This window comes from Acartia tonsa, chromosome 2, assembly GCF_053477335.1.
Source record: "Acartia tonsa isolate MP-2025a chromosome 2, ASM5347733v1, whole genome shotgun sequence".
Classification (NCBI taxonomy): domain Eukaryota; kingdom Metazoa; phylum Arthropoda; class Copepoda; order Calanoida; family Acartiidae; genus Acartia; species Acartia tonsa.
The window spans coordinates 57,353,439-57,360,204 of record NC_137261.1 but is presented as its reverse complement, the minus strand read 5'-3'; the positions used below and the strand labels follow the sequence as shown (position 1 = coordinate 57,360,204).

At 32.7% G+C, this 6,766-nt stretch overlaps 1 long non-coding RNA gene across 1 annotated transcript; it reads right to left on the bottom strand.

The window, feature by feature from the left end:
- Nucleotides 1-5,044: 5,044 nt before the first annotated feature.
- On the bottom strand, nt 5,045-5,343 carry LOC145312876 (uncharacterized). The gene is made up of 2 exons (XR_013877159.1): nt 5,276-5,343; nt 5,045-5,077 (listed from the first exon to the last, which is right to left on the bottom strand). It is a non-coding gene; the product is annotated as an uncharacterized LOC145312876 (long non-coding RNA).
- Nucleotides 5,344-6,766: the final 1,423 nt, after the last annotated feature.

The window sequence follows — 6,766 nt, the reverse complement described above, 5'->3', positions numbered from 1 at the left end:
GGTTGGCTTTACAATTTTGGGGACTTTTAATGAATTTTGACTGGTTGATTCATTAAGTTGAGTATCACTATCCAAACGTTTCAACCACTAATTTTAATCTACATAAGGAGTAATTTTGTGTATCATTACTGGGGATGTATATCAATCTATCGACAATTGTCTTATCCCTTTAGATCCCTGATAATTACTACATTTATTTTTACCACATAATTATGTTTTATTTGAGTAACTTCAACAATTGTCAAATTAAAGAAAGTTTTAATTTTTTTAAGGGGGGTGATTAAATGGTCCTTTACGCACATCAAATATTATTTACTTTAAATGTTTAAAAATTAACCATATGATTTAGAGCTCTTGACTTTTGTATTATATAGTCGATTTCAAGAATCTTAAGGAATAAGTCAATTGATGGTAAATTGATATAAATACATCCCCAATGCTGATCAAGAATATAACCCCTTCTGTATTTATGATTTACATTCCATTGTCACCTTCCTCCCCGAGCCGATATAAAACTTAAAAATAAAGTCACTATAATGCCAGCTTTTTTGAATATTTCTCTTTACAAAAAAACAAGGATGACAACATCCATAAAAGCGAAGCACTGAAACGGTAGGACAAACGGACATTAACACTTGTATAGTGTCTAAACTGAATTATCAGAATATAAAAGTATTCTGAGTCGAAGCAAAATTGTAAGTAAATTTGTTGAAAAACTTCTTGATACAGGATAATGTTTATTGAGTTTATGGACATACTTACATTTTTAGGATTTGATTATAGAGTTGCTTCGCTTAAAATATTGTTTTTTGTTGTCCCAGGAATCAATATACCAAAAATCAGATCAAGCGGATAATTAGATCACATAAAAGTTTGATGTTAAAAAATTAGAAAAATCAACATGTTTAAAATGGACGTACGGACATTCTGGTAATGATTATAGAGTTGCTACGCTTTCTAAATCGTACCTAACTACTACAGGAATCATCATGCAAAGTTTGAAATCGATAGGACAATTCTAACATGCATAAATTAACGAATAAAAGCTATCTCGAACGAACGGACGTATGGACGGACGGACCGACCCTAATTATAGAAAAGCTTCGCTTTTAAAAAGTATAACTTATTGATAAATTAATCGTTTTATTAACCTAATATATGATTCTGAAATGACATATCATAATGTGTGTTATATTAATACTTTATGCCAAAATTTGAATATCAGTTTATCAATTATTCAAGAAAGCAATACAATTTTTGCAAAACTCAATTTTGAAAAAGGAACAAATCTATTTCTCTTCTTTATTTCTGTTTTCTTTTTAACTAAACCCCTTGAAATGCCTTTTCTGAGCTTGATCTTTAAATCGTTTTTATGGTGATTTAAACCGGGGCGATTCAGAGGTGAACTGTAGGTGCGTTGGTGTTAAGCCACAGCGCGCCTATAAAACATGGATTTTTAAAAGATTTTCGGCGCGGTGTTGTTAAATCGCCTGCGCACTCACTAAAATATCGATCCGCGCCAGTACAACTTTATTACTTAAGCAGTGTCAGTAAGGTATTTTATATAAAATGCCATGTCCGTATGGTATTTTATATAAAACATTAATATATAATTTATTTTAGAAATAACTATAAAAATGTTTTCACGATAGTTTTGCAATAAAATATTAAAGTAATTAAAAAAAAATATTTATTTCTTAAATAAATCACCCCGGTGAGTGCCATTGCCGCGCCGGGCCCGCGCCACTGCCCGATTCAAATCGCCCATGCAAATTCGATTTAAAGATTGATATTAATAATTTGATGGTGCGCCAAATGAATCGCCCCGGTTTAAATCACCTATAAACGATTTAAAGATCGAGGTCAGAAATAATAATAAAATATGAATATAGGATGATAACATCCATAAAAGCGAAGCTAAGCCAATCATATCAATCTAAAGTAACAAAATATAGAAGATGATTAAAGTCATACGATAGAATAACCAATGAGAGGCCAGCATAAATTTCACCATTGCATTGGTCAGTTACAGTTATGATGGCCTCTAATTAGCTATTCTATCGTATGATGTAAAATGTAATTTTTTTGAAATCAATAGATCAATTATAATATGCTTAAATACACCATGATAAAGTTACAAGTTACAGTCAGACTGACTAAGAGACGGAAAAACATATATAGAATATATCCGCCTTAAAAAAATATATTAACAGATTAATATCCTATCACAATAAATCAAACATAATTTATAAAAAGATAATAAATATCGGGTATAGTCCTTTTCACGACATCCCTCCATAAGGAGCGATTCTTCGTATTTTTCACAGTAGCTTTTCTCCTATTTCTAGCCCCTGCGGGGGGCTCTAACCCTGCGGGGCCAATTAGCTAACCCTGTGGGGCAATCACCTAACACATTATAACCTAACCTAACCTAAAATAACCTATAAAAAGCCATTTTAAAAATACGAAGAATCGCTCCTTATGGAGGGATGTCGTGGAAAGGACTATACCCTAAATATCAAATATTTCCTAATATTTTTTCTTTTGTAAAATAATGATTGCTAAAAAAAAGTTTTGGTTTAGCATTTCTCCAGGCAATATGTCAAAAGAAAACAAATCGAGGCTTACAGGGAAATGCATTATTTTTATTTTTGCCTGCAACGTACACCAGGCATTCATCTATCCTTCAATGTTGAAATTTAATACGCTGAACATCGATCAACATATTTCCGCTTGACACAAATTTTAAAAATACTCAAAAAAGTTATTTCATTTCTATCTTTAAAAAAACAAGAATAAGGTTATGGAGAAAATTGCCAAACCTTCCCAATTATTATAAAATAAATATTCCTTCTGTAGATTAAAGTTACTTCTAGTTTGGAACAAAACACTAAAATTTTTATAAAAGTACCCTTTCTGTGAAGTCAACAAATAAAATGACTATAATATTAGAGTATTAACACAGCCAAGTTGCATAAAATACTTTAGAAGCAGACGAAAGAGGACTTTGAAAAAGAAAGGGATGTAGTTATATTTGTTATATCGAGTAGCTAAAATTAAAGCGTTTTTGAAGTTAAAAATAAATTAAATCTTGAAATTCTTCCAACAAACAAGGCTATTTTATTTCATTTTTTGTTTCAAAAGCCGGTCCTACCCCAAACGTAGGAGTCCCAAACGTCGGATTGGACAAACGCAGGAGTCCCAAACGCAGGAGTCCCAAACGTCGGAGTGGACAAACATAGGAGTGGGAAAAACGTCGGAGTGGACATTGCTTAAGTAAAACGAAGGAGTCTCCGCTATTTTAATAATATGACAATTTTGAAATTTTTTTTATATCCCTCTATCTACAAAAAAAATGGTTATGGCCGCAGCGCTCGGCCACCTAGCCTGCCTAGCCGCAGCGCTCGGCCCCCTGGCCTATAACCTAACCTAACCTAACTAAGAAAAATAAGGGGACCGAGGGAGGGGGGGGGGGGGGTATATAAAAAAATTCAAATTGAAAAATTTCAAAATTAAAAAAAAATTCAAAATTGAAAAAAAAAATTTGGAACTCCTGCGTTTGTCCACTCCGAGGTTTGTCCCAAAAATCCTGTGTTTGTCCACTCCGACGTTTGTCTCACTCCTGCGTTTGTCCCACTCCGACGTTTGGGACTCCTGCGGTTGTCCACTCCGATGTTTTTATACTCCTACGTTTGGGACTCCTACGTTAGTCGTGGAACCAAAAAGCCATTTAACAAACAAGAACAGTTGTGCCTATGAGTAGCGTAAAATTAAAAAGAAATATTAATATATTAATTTCAAACATTGGGTACCTTTATCTTGGTTGGTTGGTAGAAACTAGCAGTGTCTAAAGTTTTTCATTAATAATTATAATCTACAGAAAAAATAATTTTATTTTCATATTTTTTCTACATCAATTTATCGTCTATTGCTTATCCCTTTAGATCCTTTTAAAATGTAGGGTCTTGTGGAAGAAAAATGAAAGTGTTACAAGTACACACGCCACACACACCCACACACTCGCTCACACTATATGATGACATCTAGATTATTATCCAATATTTGTTTATCATGTACTTTTGTTCACATTAAAGCCAAGATTACGAATATGAACCCTTTACACTTAAAACACTTAAAGATTTTTAGAAAGAAGCTTAGAAGACATAAAAAGAAAGGTTATTGAATAAAAGTGTAAATGATGTGAAACATGACTCACTTAAAGTCGGAAATTCTTTTTCAAAATTGTTTAGCCCTCTATATCTAATAGGAGCTGAGATAATAGATAATCTTTCTATGAAAATATAAGAATAGAGGGGAAATGAGCTATATGTAACTCTGACCACAAGGCGAGGACCGTGTCCCGATTTTGTTACAGCTCTTTAAAATCAGCTAATAGCGTCGGAAATATAAACACAGCCGAGGCCCCTTAAAAGAACTGAAAGAAAAAGAGTCTCCATCACTTGGGCTATTAAAGTGTCTGTATTATACATCTATACTTATAAATTTCTTGCCTTTTAAGTAAAAAGTACATAATATATACACCTTGTAATTGTTTCAGGTTGACCATAAAAAATCTCTATATTGACATTATAATCAGAGATTTAAGGGATAAGACAATGACAGATAAATTTATATACATTCCCAATATTAGAGTAAAATACTAGAGGGAAAAAGGGTTAAATAACTGTATCTCCCCATCGCAATTGTCTTGTGCAACCTTCCTATTGGGTCATTAAAAATCAACCAATGGTATCGCTTATATTAACACAGCTAAGTAGCAGAAAATTATTTAGAAGCAGACGAAAGAGGTCTTTGAGAAAGTAAGGGAGGTAGTTGTCTTTATATACATTACTATAGATCTGTTTTCCCAATGTTAATACTTAAGATTACCCCTTCTGTAGATTACAATTAGTGGTTGAAACGTTTGAACACTCAAGTTAAAAAACAAACCAATCAAAATTTATTTATATTCATAAAAAGGACGCGCACCAACTATTCTATTCCCCAACAAGGAAAAAAAATCAACACATATCAGGTACCGAAATTTTTCGTTTATTGGCATAAACATCATCAGGGTCTAAAAAAATATTAAATTTTTTTCACAAAAAAGTATAAGAAATGGTTATATACACAATAACATAACAAATCATTTTAGCAAAATGGTCAAAATTTAAAGAAACAAGGACAATTATATCAACAAAAAGCGTAGTAACAACAGGACTATGTAAATTTAAAATATGTAATAAAAAAAATTCTATAAAATAAAACAACTTACATGGTTATTTATATACATTTTTTCACATAAAATTTAGCAGTATCTTCGTGCATTGTCAAGAATAGAATGAGTTTTTTTGGGGAAAATTTGAGGTCAAAATGGTCAAAATTTGGGTGGTTGTTGAAAATCATCTGTTTAAAGGGTTAAATAACTATTACAAAAATGTTGTATATAATAAAGACAAAAAAAGGAGGTACAAGAAAAAAATTTATTTAAAGTCCCCAAAGTTATTAGGCTCACTAATAAGAAAACGTTATTATAAAACTTTGGGTACTAGTGTAACAAACAGCCAATTGTCCCATCTCTTTCTGCTATGATCAGTGATTTTGAGGTATACGGCAATGAACAATAAATAAACCCTTCTGTGGATACAATTATTGGTGGAAAAGTTTAACCACCGCTCTGATTTGAACAAACTAACTTTACAAAAGTAAACAAAGTTTTTGTGCCAACCAATAAAAAATCTTGTTTATAAAACTAAGCGGGCCAATAAAATTTCCAGTCCAATGCTCCCTCCCTCCCTCCCTGATAGTAGTAGTATGCATCAGGGAGGAGATAATAAGCTGTTTATTACACTAGTCCCCAAAGTTTTATATTACCGTTTTCTTATTAATTGGATTGACAACTTTAAGGACTTTTATTGAATTTTGATTGGTTGATTCATTAAGTTGAGTGTTCAAATTTTTAACTCCTAATTTTAAAATACAGAAGGGTAATTTTGTGTTTTATTATTTTGGATGTACATCGAATTATCTTGTCTTATCCCTTTAGATCCCTGAGTATGCATACCAAAGGCCAAATTTGGCCGCAATATTCCTGGAGGGCGCGGGTGATAGCTATCATTTGTCAAATAACTGATGACATGGGATAAATGACAAAATATTCTTCACAGCTCAATCTTTGCTGAGCTGGTAATTTATACCAAATGATTGTAAACGGCGCAAAAAGACAAAATACAAATAACTTTTATTCTTCAAGTATAAGCTTCATTACTTTTTAACGTACAATCGGCTACGCCCCTTGGGGCATCTAGGGGCACTTGAGAGGGAGGTATTTTTTTTGGGGGGGGGTTGCGGTGTTCCACTCTCCAAGAAAATAGCTTAAAACCATCACAGGACCAGTAGGTATATTCCCTGAAGAGTAGAGCACAATCGGTTCAGTGGTTACTGAGATCTTAAGCTTCAGACAGACAGACATTGTTCTACTTATTAGTATACAGATTATCTCTATGAAATTTGATTGAAATAAAATGATATCCTTACATAAAGGGATTTCACAAAATCTGCTTGTTGTATCTTGAAGAGTGGAATGCATTTAACTGATTGGTGGCAGAAAAGACATCAATATTGTCCTTTGTAAGAAGTAAAGGGCAGTTTCTCTAAAATTGCTTAGTCAAGCACTACCCCACTCTCTCTCATGGACGTCCAAGGGTGGGGGAAAAGAGGTGTTTACACCCTCAAACTTTAAAATTAACAAAAATACATTAAATAA